Genomic DNA, 14,582 nt, shown 5'->3' on the forward strand with positions numbered 1-14,582 from the left:
AACATATCCAAGCAACGATTGAAATAACATCTACATTGACTGACTCAAAGTTTAATGATCTAGAAGGCTGCAATGATGCAAAGGCAATGTGGGACAAGCTCATATCTGTGTATGGTGGTGATGAACATGTTCAAAGAGAAAAAGTGGACAGTCTAAGAGGACAACTTGAATCTATGAGGATGAATGAAGGTGAGAACATAACCCAGTATAGTACAAGACTAAAGGAGATTGTCAATCAAATCAAAGGAGTAGGTGGAACTATTGAAGAAAAGGATATAACAAGTTTTTAAGAACCCTTCCTACCAGCTTATGCAATCTGAGTCTCTGCAATCAATGAATTGAGGTATGTACCCAATATGCCAGTTTCTTTAGATGCTACTATTAGTAAGCTACATGCATTTGAGTTAAGTAACTCTGATAATAGTGGGTCATCGGTAAATAAAGTTGAGTTTGCATTTAGTTCTTTTCATATTGGTGAATCTGATGATTACAATGATAGAATGAGTAAGTACACTAAAGGGGATCACAGTGGAGCAAGTGAGAGATTTCGTAGGAACATGGAAAAAGTACACAAACTATATGAGGAATTCAGAAAGAAAGAAGAGTTTGAAGCACTGTTAGCCAGAAGATTACCAAGAGGAAAAGGTAAGTATAAAGGAAAACTACCTTTGAAATGTTTCAATTGTGATAAGATATGACATATGGCTTCTAACTGTCTTGACAAAGAATCTACTGAAAAGAGAGATTAACGAGAAGATAGACAGAAAGATAATCATTACAGGCGACACCGAGACTTTAGAAGAAGAGATAGAAAGTCATGCTTAATAGCTGATGAGGAATCCAATGATGATAAATTAGATGAAACTGATACAGAGGAAGTAGTTTATGTGGCTATCAAAGATGGATCAGATGAAGAAAGGTATGAAGAAAAAGCCCTAATATCTCACATAAATACTAATGATTCTTGGATCATAGATAGTGGATGCTCACATCACATGATAGGTGATAAACACAAGTTTGTTATATTAGAAGATTATGATGGAGGCTATGTAAGATTTGGTAATGATGCACCATGTCCGGTAAAAGGTAAAGGATCTATAACACTTCTTGACAATGAAAAATGCAATGATATTTATTGGGTTGAAGGTTTGAAATACAATTTGTTGAGTGTAGCACAGCTAAACAACATAGGTTACTGAATAGAATTTCAGAAAGGAATTGTAAAAGTTCATGACAAGCATGGAAAGTTAGCTGCAACCAAGACACAAACAAAAGGTAATACACTTCACCTTGACTCAACTTAGAACAAGTGTCTATATGCAAAGATAGATGATACATGGTTATGGTATAAAAGGTTTTGTCATGTAAATTTTGATAATCTGATCAAAATAAGCAAGAAGCACCGAGTAAGAGGTCTACCGAGTCTTGAAAAACCTAAGAATGCTATGTGTTGGGGATGCCAGATGGGCAAGATGACAAGATCAAGCTTTACAAGTAAGTCCTACACTTCTAAAGGAATTTTAGATCTTGTGCATAATTATCTTTATGGTCCTATGAAAGTTCAAAGTTATTATGGTGATAAATATTTCATATTATTTGTGGATGATTATTCAAGGATGATGTCAGTAATGTTTTTAAAAGAAAAATCAAAAGCTTTTCAAATGTTTAAATGGTACAAGGTAAAAGTTGAAAATGAAATAGGAAGACAACTGAAATTCCTTAGATCACACAAAGGAGGAGAGTTCACATCTGATGAGTTCAACTTATTCTGTAATGATCATGGTATAAAAAGACAAGTATCTGCACCGAGAGCTCCACAGCAAAATGAAATTGCTGAGAGAAGAAACAGATCTATTGTGGATTGTGCCAAAACCCTGATGATTGAAAAGAAAGTGCCACAAACAGTTTGGAGAGAAGCAATAAGCACAACAGTTTATACCTTGAACTAAGTACAACTGAAGAAAGGAACTTTGAAGACACCATATGAGATCTGGTATGACAAGAAACCTAATGTAAGTTACTTCAAAATCTTTGGAAGTAGATGCTATGTACACAAAGATGATAGAAATTGAAAGTTTGATCAGAAAAGTGATGAAGGAACATTTCTAGGTTATTCCTCTAGAAGCAAAGCATTTAAATGTCTGATCAAATCATCTAACAAAATAGTAGAAAGTGCAAATGTGAAAATTGACGAATTTGCAGAAAGAAATGATGAAGGAAATTCCAAGGAACCAAAATATTATGATGAATTTGTCTATGTTCAACCGACAAGTCTTATTGAGAGAACTATTGAAGAAAATGAAGAGAATATCCAATTATCGAGTGATGAAGAAGATCATACAGAGCCTACTGAGCCTGTATTAGCCAAGTATGTCAGAAGACATCATGCATTAAGTCAGATTATAGGAGATAAGGATTATCCAGTGATGACAAGGAACAAACTGAGATAGAACACATGTCTGATATCTGAATTTGAACCGAGAATAGTGAAAGAGGCATTTAACAGTGAATATTGGATAAATGCTATGATAGAAGAGATTGATCAAATCAAGAAGAATGACACATGGACACTGGTCCCAAGATTGAAGGACAAAAATGTAATCGATACAAAGTGGATTTTCATAAACAAGCTAAATGAAAAAGGTGAGGTCATTCGAAATAAAGCAAGACTAGTTTGCAAAGGTTATGCTCAAGAAGAGGGAATTGATTATGGTGAGACTTTTGCACCTGTGGCAAGACTTGAAGGAGTAAGAACATTGTTGGCATATGCTGCTTACAAGAATTTCAAGGTATATCAAATGGATGTCAAATCTGTATTTTTGAATGGTATATTAGAAGAAGAAGTTTTTATTGAACAACCTGAAGGATTTGTTGAAGACAAGAATAAAGATCAGGTATGTAAATTGAACAAAACCTTATATGGTTTGAAACAAGCACCTAGAGCATGGTATGAAAGATTGCACTTTTATTTAATCAAGATTGGTTTTATAAGGACAAGTGAAAATAGAAATATGTACATGAAGAATGATGAGAATGGAATACTGATCTCAGCCATATTTGTTGATGATATTATCTTTTATGGAAATGACTCTTTATGCAAGAACTTTGGAAATGAAATGAGCAAAGAATTTGAGATGTCATTAATTGGTGAGATAAAGTATTTTATAGGTTTACAAATACTGCAAATGAAAGATGAGATTTTCATTACTCAATCCAAGTACATAAAGGAAATCTTGAAGAAATTTGTAATGGAGGATTCAAAACCAGTAAGTACTCCTATGACTACCAACTGTAAACTATCAAAGAATGATGAATCTGCATCTGTTGATGTGACACTTTACCGATCCATGATTGGAAAGCTACAATATGGTGTTCACATCAGACCAGATATAGCACATGCAATAGGTATAGTTGCAAGATTCTCTGCATATCCCAAGGAAACACACATGACAGCAATCAAGAGAATTTTCAGATACTTGAAAGGCACTGAGGATTATGGCTTAGTATATCAGAAAGGAAATGTTTTTTATTTAAAAGTTTATACTGATGCTGATTGGGTAGGCAACATTGATGATAGAAAAAGCACAAGTGGAGGAGCTTTCTTTTTAGGAGAAAGACTAGTGAGTTGGCTTAGCAAGAAACAAGGATGTGTTTCACAATCAACAACAGAAGCTGAATATGTTGCTGTAGCATTGAATTGTACCAATATAGCATGGATCAAACAACTGTTGGAAGGTATAAATGAGCAAGTTACCGAGCCAGTAACTATATTCTGTGACAATGCTAGTGCCATAAACATTTCAAAGAATCTTGTTATGCACTCTAAGACAAAGCACATCTCTATCAAATATCATTATCTTAGAGAAGAAGTTCAAGAGAAGAAAGTGGTGTTGGAGTATGTTAGCACAAAGGAACAAATAGCAGATATCTTCACCAAGCCACTACCAAGGGACACTTTTGAGTATCTCAGAAGTAAGTTAGGGGTCCTACCCCTATCTTCCATTCACTAACCAAGTTCGGTGAAAGCATCAATTCGATGACTCTTCAGAATATCTTTTAGGAGTTGATGTTGATTTACACACTTTAGGATGTTTTCTAAAGGTTTGCAGGAAACAATAATAGGGAACAAGAATTGAAGACAAAATGCTCTGACCGAGACTAAATTGACATATAACAATAGGAAATCACTTCATACAAGAAGAAATTATGTTTTAGTTCTTTACTTTTTGGCATTGTTGTCAAAGGGGGAGAAGACTGAAGAAAAGGGGAGAAGACTAATGTATGGGGGAGAAGACTGATGACAGGGGGAGAGCATTTCAGCATTTCAGCAATCTGAATCTGAATCAATTAGGTCAAATCAATTGGTTTTGCCATCAATGCCAAAGGGGGAGATTGTTGGCATTATAACAGACAATAAGAGATTGTTGGCATTTCAATTAGGATATTGAGAAGGTTGTTGATGATTATGGATATAACTGATTAAGGATGTTTACTATCTTAATATTATTATTTTGTCATTGATGTCAAGAAATTGATTTTCTAATTCAGTATGATGTTGCCATATATTAAGAAGTATGATTTGGTGAGTATAAAGATGTCGGTGAAAGACACAGAAAGAATGTGAAGAATAAGGAGAGGAATAAGTACCGATTTAGAAAATGATGAGATCATGATGTTTAGATTGTTTTGATATCCTACATATGTTGTTGATTGTAAGGTTAATACTATACTATGTTACCGAGCAAGGAACCTAGTCAGTAAACCCTAAGGTTATCACTATCGGTTAATGAAGGCAGAATGTCTATCGAGTGAAGTTTAGTATTTACCGAGTTGCAACCGAGTAGTAACAAAATGCATTGAATGAATATAAGCATTATTTAATGAAGGAAGATGATGAGCTAGAACTGATTAAATGATTGGTATGCCATGCATGAAGTTTGTTAAAGAATCTATGGCAAAGGAAAATCGGTAGGAAGATCTACACCTCAGATTGAACCGCAATACCCTAGCACAAGTTCCAAGAAATGTATGCAAGTTCTAAGGTGGGGTAAAATGTTTTCACATCAAAGGATACATTGAACCTGGTCAAGTTTGAAGATCTGATGGCTATGATTGATCATGGGAAATGTGATCAAGGAGATTAAGCGGTTGGCAAATTGTTTATAAATAAGGAACTATTGATAAACAATGCATGTGGGCAAGTGTATGCACAAGGATGCTACATAGTGATCACCGAGCACAGAAGCTTGAAGACCTATTTGATTAATAGAGTATAGAGCCCAACAGATGGACAAGATAAGTCCTATGACTAGATTTTATTGAGCAAATAAGAATCTACTTTAGCATTTTAGATGTGAAGTTGTAGATAGATTTTTATTACTATTATTTTGTAAAGTGATAGAAAATATCTTAACCGAATGGACTTAATAGTCTTATTTGTAAAACCCTCTAGCAAGGTGACATTCTGATTGAGTGTTTGAAATCCTTTAACAAGGTCACTTCTAACAAGGTGAAGATCCTAACAGATCTAAGGGAAATCCCTTAACCAGGTCACATCTAGCAATGTGTTTGTAATCTTTAACAAGATTTGCTTTTAACTGAGCATACTCTAGAAGAGTATATTTCTTAGTGGGTCCGAAATCCCACAATGGTTTTTTCCTATTTGGGTTTCCACGTTAAATCTGGTGTTATATGTTTTGTGATCTTATCTGTTTATGAGTTTGCATGCTTTATAGTTTTTCTGATAAGGTTACCGAGGTTGAATCTGTTGTTTTTATGGAAGATTAAGTTTGTATGATTCACCCCCCCCCTCTCATCTTGTTAGCTTGGCATCTATACTTAACATTAAGTATCAGAACTATCAAAGTGGATGCCACTTCACTTCTTCATTCTGTAAGATGAAATGCTCTAAGTCAGACACCATAGGGAGTCCTAGGAAAGGTACATGATACATGACTACATCTTCAAGTCCTCCCAAGTAGTCTAAAGGAAAGAGTGCTTGAGTTAGTTGCGTTGTTAGTAACCTAGACTGGCCGCAATCCAGCAGAGAAGCCATGAAGCGCCAGCAAATATCTGTATTTACCCGATATCGGTTTGGATTCCTAATGAAATCCTCCCCAAGTATCCATTTGATGGCAGCAATTATTAATGGATTCTTCCTTCGCGTCATCCCTTGCAGCCTCTAGTCTGATATGTTCCCCAGGAAAGTGACTTGCACCCTTCTATTGACGAGCCAAATTGGAGTATCCATTTCTTCAAAAAATTCATTGTTATAGCTTGCGTTGTGATGAAAGAATGTGTGAAAAGACATATTTATAGCAAAAATATTGGCAGGTAAGCAATCGGCAACTAGAGCTTCCCCTTTTCTCATTTCAATGTCTCTGTCACACCTCTATTAATTTGCATCACGTGAATGGGATTATTTCCAAGATATCGATGTCTTGTCAGTCACCTCGAAAAGAGGAATGGATGGAAACAAAAAGCCATACGTACTTTTAGGTACGTCGCCCTTAAATGTGAAAGCTCCGCCAGCCTTTTTCAGCTCACGCAGCCATTATTCCTAACTGATCCTCTCGATCAAAGAAAGATTTTTGCCTAAGAAACTTTTCCTGAGGAACACCAAATCAACCAAGTAGTTTTTTAGGAAGGTGGGAATGATGGCTCCCCTCATTCATGGAGGTTGATCACAACAGCATTTTTGAGTTGGCGCGCGTGTAAGCTGAACCTTAGCTTTCACAAAAAACAAGGCATGTCATGCATCTAAAAGTTCAAAGGTTCTCTTGGTCATCAATCTGTTCATTTTTTTGCCAAAGAGTGAGGCCAGAGGAAGATGTGAAGGTTCCCATCTCTTATCTCTGGTTTGCTAGCAAAACAAGAGAGGAAGATTGTCTGCCTTGATAGATTTTGAGGCTTCATCCTCAAAAGCTGCTCCCAGAGGTTTCTGGGTTAATCTTTTTGAGGAACTATCTTACTCCTCTCATGTCATTCCACCAAAGGAGTATCCAAAGATGAAGGCCAAAAAGAAAATGACGACCCGAAACTCATCAGTTGTTCTGGATTCCTTAGAAAATATCTATGAGCTTGAGGTCCAAAAGTAGCCCAAAAACATTAGAGAGGCTGCTTGTTTGAGGATGCTGCATCACCGAAATGATCCTCATTTTGTCGCAGTGCATTTTTGGAAGAGTGGTGCTCCTCAATCTTTGGTCCCTATGGTTCCCTACTGTCCTGAGCTCGTGGCCACCTATGTAGAGGTTTTTGATCCCGCCTCATGTTCTATCAGCAGCTCGCACCTAAAATTGATCATATCTCTAGAAGCCATTAGGGAAATGCTATGCTCCCCAATCTTTGAAAATACTGAGGTTTTCTCGAAAAAATCCATGGAGGAATTTTGGAGCACCAGGAGAGATGCATTAACTTTCTGTCAAAACACCCTCAACCGGAGTTTGTTAGTGGGGCTTCCAAAGTTCCCTTTGCCTTATAGCAGTCTGAAGCAAGATGACTTCAGAGATATCTCATCTACCCTGGCATGGTTGTGTGGTCATGATAATGATTGGGATATCATCACTTCCATGATGGGCTTTCTTTTTAAATGCAGGAAGCAAAAGGAACATTTCCACTTTGACTTCTCCACGACTATCATTAAGGCCATGGTCAAGCAGTTATCCGAGTTTCAACAGTTGTGATGTTTCAGGTTCTCTTCAGTATTGGTGCATCTGCTTCTGCATCAAAATGAAGCTTTCTTCGCACAGTTCATGCGCTTGGCCACTTTCGATGAGGCAGGAAATGTAATGCCGGTGTCTTGTTGGACGCCTCTGTTGTTGGCCTCTTATGATTCCTATCAGTTTTCAGATTTGTTCTTGGCTCCCATGCTCAAGGATTTTGGAGTGATTCCCAATGAACCTCTAGCCCGTTTCTCATAGGTTCAAATGAACTGGATGCAGAATGAATGCCTTCCTTGCGACTGGTTCATGGGCCCTGATTTCTCTTTCATCCGCATGCATGGTTTCTCTGAGGAGCCATTCCGGCTACCTACTTACGTGACTGACCGAACCCTAGCTCTAGAAATGGCAAGGTAGCTGGCAAGAGTTGAGCAAGCGATTGGCACTGGGAAGCACGATACCTCCATTACAGAAGATAACAAGGCCATTAGCCCAATTACCCTAGTAAGAAGAAAAGTAGCTAAGGAAACCCTGACTTCAAAGATGGTGCAACTGGGTTTCGTGGTAATCGATGATTCTTGGAGTTACGACCCTGATGGCTGCTTAAGCAAAAGAAAAACCACTATGAGGCATGAGCCTTGAGACTCATGGGCAGAACGTACAAACCCCTAGGTTGATGACCCAAGCAAATATGTGGGTCCTGATGATTTTCCTATTTTGGATCACCCCTCATGGTTAAAATTTTATACCCCAGTACAAAGGGTCAACCCCGTGAAGCCTATTCCTCGGGCATTGTTGGAGGGCATGAAAACTCTATCCTGGCCCAGAAAGAAAAGGGAAAATTTTTGGGTCTATCGTCAGGAAGTAAATCAGCTTAGAGCTAGCCTTGGGAATGCACCCCTGGATGAGCGTTTTGAGCAGGAATGGAGTAAGGTAAATAAATCTGACGATGAGACAGGTGATAGTTCCTCACGCAGGGACTCATCTCCCGAGATAGTTTCTCAGTAGGAAGTTGGGATTATTAATATCGAAGGGGCAGGAGCCAGAGCCAGAAATCCCTCTTTCTTTAGACAGTGTAACTCGCAGACCTCGTTCGCAGTCTAGTAAGAAGCGGTCTGAGAAGAAGTCTTCTGAGGGCCCCTGGAAGAAGAAGCCATATCTTAGTGGGTCAGAAGGGGTTGCACCTAATACATAAATGACAACATCTATAGATCTTCAACCGTTGCATCCTTCTGTCGACCAGGAATGCCCCTTTTTCCCCTCTTCCCATTCTCTGGATGTTCTTACAACTACCCTCACACCCATAATGAAAACCTCAGTCCCTACTGCTCTTACTTTGGCCTCGATGGGTATGACGGTTAATCCCCAAGAGGTACTCACGCAGGCTTTTGTTCATTTCCTAGGCGCGATCCCCATATCCACAACTTTTCAGTCGCCCACATCAGAAACAATCCCTGTGTCGCATAGGCTAGGTTTTGAAGAGTCTTCCCCCCAAAGTATGGTTGTGGTGTCTGCTAGTTCCTTCCCATTAGTGGGCTCCCCTTTTGTCCCATTATTTTCCCCACTGGCAGTGACTCATCTAGTCCAATCTTCTTTCGCTGCCCATTTTTCGCATTTCCCTTTCGTTGTCCCTCCTAGTGCAGTTTTTGCAGGTCAAGCCATCAATCATCTAGATAGTTTCCAACAGCAGGTTGTTTATGATAGAACCATCAGTTTGAATAAAACCAATAAGTGGAAAGAGAAGGAAGGTGCTCGTCACGCTCACCCTCGCTTGCAAACCCATTTCAGCGAGCAAAGAGATTGCCTTTACTTTGCAAAGTAGTGTCCACAGACTTTATCAAGAAGAGCCATCATTTGGAAAAGCTCCAAGCAAAAAATGTTAGCCTCCGTGATTCCCTTTCCCAGCAAAGGATAGAAGATAAGGCTTGGGTATTAGAGATCAATTGTCTATAGAGCCTACTAACTCAAGCTAATTCAAAGAAAGGAAAGTTGCAGTTGACCCTTAACAGCATAGGTTCCCAGCTAAAAGGTCAAGAAGTGACAAGAAATGTAACCCTGAAGGAATTGCAAGATAAAGACTATGAGATACAATGATTGAAAGCTGCTTCCAGGGATGTTGCCCAGGTTCAGATACAATTGCGTGAAGAAATCCTTCTTAAGAAAGGTTATGCCCATCAACTGAGTGAGGCCCAAGTATCACGGTCGGAGGAGAGGACGAATTTTGAAGCTGAATTGAAAACGAGAGAAACTAGCCTCGAACGATCTAGCAAACACATTTTAGAATTGGAGACTCTTCTATAGCAGGAGCATAATCATACATTGCAGTTGCAGTAGGCCGTCAGGATTGGGGAAGCAAAAATCTTAGCCTTGAAAAATCAAGTGGCTATTGAGAAAAACAAAATCCAGTAGCTCCAGCAGGAGACGATTGGGAAAGATAATGAGATATGTCGATTGTTGAGTCTCCCACCCCCCAGTTGATTGCTCCAGATTTCTCTACCATGCTGACAAAGCTGTATGTTTCCCATTGGGAAAAAGTAAAGTAGTACTACCTATCCTTGCAGCCAGTGTTAAGATTTCTCAGTGATGCGCAATCCCTCTATGCCGAGGCTAGGCACCTTATTAATAATTCTATGCTTATCATCAGTCCGAAGTTCCCCATAGCCCATAATCTTATTCAGTTGCTTTATTCCGCTCAAGAGGAGGAGCTTAGGGAGAAAGGGATTGCAGATCACCGACAATTAATCAAAAAGACTAATTTCTTCATAAACCGCCACAGGATAATTATGTAGGTGTCAGCTGCTCTAGGGCCTTTGCAATTTTCAGTACCAGACATTAAACGATGTGTCAAGAAATTTGTTTCTCCAGGCTTACCTTCTCCTTTCCCTACGGATGGTTTTGTGCTACAAATTGAGCAAGTATTGTAGCATATCGAGAATGTGCAGCAGGATAGAGTTTTCCTATCACGGCTGGGAAGTCCTATTTTAGTAAATGAGGCAGAGTGTCTTTTGCATCCTCTAGCCCAGCTCTCCGCTCTCTTGAACCAAGTCCAAGAAGAGCCCGTACCTCTACCCTTGGATGAAGTAATTTGCCTGGAGCAATATTTCCAAGATTTGGAAGTGCAAGTTATGCTCTCTAAAGATGAGTGGCTGCCTTTGCAGCAAGCTTTTGATCTTTTCCATCCCGTTGTGGCTTGAAGTCTGGTCTGTGAAACTAGTAATTTTGGGTTCTTCTATTCTGTAGGCAGAATCACCCCTGTTAGTCACCAGGAAATGTTCACTTTATTTTCCCTCGGTTTAAGTTCTTTTCGGCAGGCCCGGTTGTGATCGCCTTTTGCCAGCAGAGCAGAGCGCGTAGGACACTTGGTGGCACAATGTTTCTCCCTCAGTTCGTCTTTGGCATCCAGTTTTTGAAGCAGTGTGGAGGTGACAAATGGCAATGCATGCTGACTGTTCTTTTTGGTGGGCCCACTTGTTAGCGCAGTATGCGAGCGGTTTCTTGTAGTTGTGCCCTTTTCCGCAGTCCGTTCGTGGCCGACAGAATCTTTTTAGTTCTTGGTAACCTCCAGTCTGTTGTGGGTGAAAAGTTGAGTTTCAGGGTTTGTTTTGCTGGGTGCAGCCTCCATAGTGACACACCATTCTTTTTGTTCAGAGGGGGTTGTGCCATTTTGGCGTTTTGGGAAGCTGTTTTTAGGGGCAGTGACCTATTTAAATGCAGTGTTCTTGTCTGCCAAAGAAGAGGGGGTTTTTTCAGAGCATAAAGAAAAGAACAGTCCAATTTGCTAAGTAGGAGTTTTCTTTTGTTTCCAGCCTTAAAGAACTATTTTGGTCTTGCTATAAGAAGATTATTCAGATTGTGCCTGCGGCCTTTATGATGTCTCTTTTGGCCTACTATTAATAGTGTTTTATGTGCTATTATTGTTGAAAATTCTGATAACTTTGAGAATATTTTATCCAAGACTTCATTGATTAAACTATATTTTTTGCACTTGTTATCTGATGAATGTGTGACGAATATTTCCATATGTTTTCAAGTAAATCTGGTCGTAGCTTTTGATTATGTTCTGGATCCAAACTTGTAGATTGTTGAATGGACTTCTAGAAGTTATATGTTTCTTAATTTCTATGAGTTCATTGTCTCTTAATAGTCTGACGTATCACCCCAGTAGTTTAGTGTTACTTTTAAAAAGTATCTGTTTCCTTTCCCTTTTCTCAAAACCCAAGGAAGAGTCGGCTTCTCAATCCTGGAGGTCATTCAGTGTTCCTTGCACAATTTGGTCCCCCAACACTGAATTTCCCATAAGGCTGTTTGTCCCCAAAGCAAAATTTAGAGTCAACAATTATTATGTGTAATCATGGATTAAATGGTGCTAGCTTGTCTCTATGTTATGGGACATAGTCATTGGGAAAAGTTCTTTTATGACTGGAAAGTGTAAACAATGGAGTTATTTACGTTGCTCTTATTTATTGAAAGATAACTTGGTTGTAAAAATTTATATTTAAAGCTATTTCTATGCAATAAAGTTTTGTAAAAGATGTAATGGTAAAAGAAATTGATCATGATGGCATATTTTCTTGTCATGTTTGATAGATGAGTATGGTAATTGTTGTTTATATCTTTTGATGCTTTAATTGGGAGTAATTAAAGGAAGAAAATTCTTGTTCCTCTGCTATGAATTTGGGTAATTTCTAGAATATTTTAAGAAGTGTATGATTTTAGATGTATCTTGCCAATGGATAATGACATTCGTAGAGGATTTGTAAATAATGTTTTAATTGTTGACAAAATATTTGTTTGTGCAAATTGATAATTGTTAATTGAGTTTCAGGGCTAATACGTGTTGTACGAATTCCACTTAGCTTTACGACTTCCGAGAGTAAGTCGAAGCCTGGGGGGGAGAATGTAGTGCCCCTACCCTAGTCGGCTTTGTAAAATCAGTTTGACCTTGGTTGACTTTTTTCTATGTGGCATTCTTGGATGGTTGATTAACCATTACGTAATGTTGTAGATTAGATAATATGAATAATTTGTGTACTTGTTATGGTGCTTTCACATCGATTCTTGTGTAAGTTTAACTGTTTCCCTAATTCTTGTTATAAATCTTGAGCTAATGCCTTCATATATATATATATATATGCTTGCGTGACTCATGGTTGCAGGAGATTGCAGGTACAGTACTGCCTAGGTGCGAGGTTCGTCTCCATCAAGATTCGCAGGGTTGGGCATACCTCTTTCATCCTTAGAATTTGGATTAGGTGGTCGTAAAACCCTCGTCTTGCCTTAGCCATGATCAAGTGAGTGTCTTGTGTGGTCCGTCGGTTTCCCTTTTCGTTTGGGTTTGTGTGTCGTGTATTTGGTTGGTTTTCTTGGTTTGCATGCCTTGCGTGTGTTAAAATAGAGTATTTTATCCTAAGTATTTAGTTCGAATTAATGTGTTCATTTACGCATTAGTAATTGAGGGATTTAAAACATATAGGTTTCTTTTATGTGATTAATCATTAATTAAAAAGATCGCTTTATTTATGTTTGTAGTGAGTTTAATTTAATGGTTAATTTTAAAATAACGAATTTAATTAGTTTATGCGTTTTTAAAAAAATGGAAATATTTAAAGTTATTTGAAATAGAAATAATTTAATCTCTTTTGCATTTTGGAAAAGAAAGGTTAATTTTACTTATTTAAGAAAATCAATTTTTATTAGAAAAACAAGTTTAATTTATATGTATATTTGATATAGTGTGAAAGATTGATTTTGAGAATTAATTTAATTAAAATATTTTATCCTTGTCAATATTGTGAAATATAAATGTGAGCTTAGTTAATCTTGAGAAAATTAAAATTAAATAAGAGAAGCATTTTAACTTTTATTAGAAAAACAAGTTAGATTATTTGAATAGTTTAAAAATAATGATTATTTTTATTTTTATTTCTTTTTATTTAAAATGTGTTTAAATTCAAAATTAGAAAATCAGGTCAAAATTTCATTCTTTTAATCAGGGTTGGAAAAACATTTTGGGGGTTGTTGATTTTCTTTTGGAAAAAAAAATAAAAGGATATTTTTTTTGGATGGAGAAAATTTGGGAATTTTGGGAAAGGAAGATTTCCACAACTCAAGGTTGGGCTCTCCCGATCTTGCCAGGAATGTGAAGAGAGGTAGGATTCTTCATTTTGTTTCCTTTGTTGAAAGAAAAATAAATAAATAAATAAAATAATGAAACAAAATTTCTGGTTGCTTTCTTTTCAAGAAATTTCTGGATTGAAATGGGGTTTGGGTTTTGAATCTATGTATTTTAGTTTCAAGTGTGGGAATTGGGTGGATTCATTGTTTGGGGAATGATCTCCATTATGCACAAGATTTGCTTGTTGGGTTTAGTTTTTTTTTTTCAGCAAGTATGTGTTTTGGAAAAACAATAATATTCTGGAAAAATCTTCAAAATGGTGTTTATTTTTGAAATTCTGGAAAATATTATAGAGTCTGTGAATGAAAAAAATTGGGGGTTTTAGTTTGCTTTTATTTTATTTGGGGCTTCCTGGTGTTTTCTATTTTATTTTTATTTTTTTTAAGCAGTTTGTTTATGGTCGTTTGCTATTCTAGAAAATATCCCCATTTTGTTTTCAGAAAATTTTTGAGTATTGAATATATATATATATATATATATATATATATATATATATATATATATATATATATATATATATATATACACATTACTGCTGGTCTGTATATCCAGCAACTGGGGTTTTAGTTTAATTAATTATTAATTATTAATAATATATATTTATTAATGAAGATTAATATATATATTAATTAATAATTAATTTGAAATTTGAGCATTATTAAATTATTATTAATATATATTTTATTAATGAAGATTAATATATATATATATATATATATAAATTAATATTTGATTGGATTATTGTGTAT

This window comes from Cryptomeria japonica, chromosome 10, assembly GCF_030272615.1.
Source record: "Cryptomeria japonica chromosome 10, Sugi_1.0, whole genome shotgun sequence".
NCBI classification, from domain to species: Eukaryota; Viridiplantae; Streptophyta; class Pinopsida; order Cupressales; family Cupressaceae; genus Cryptomeria; species Cryptomeria japonica.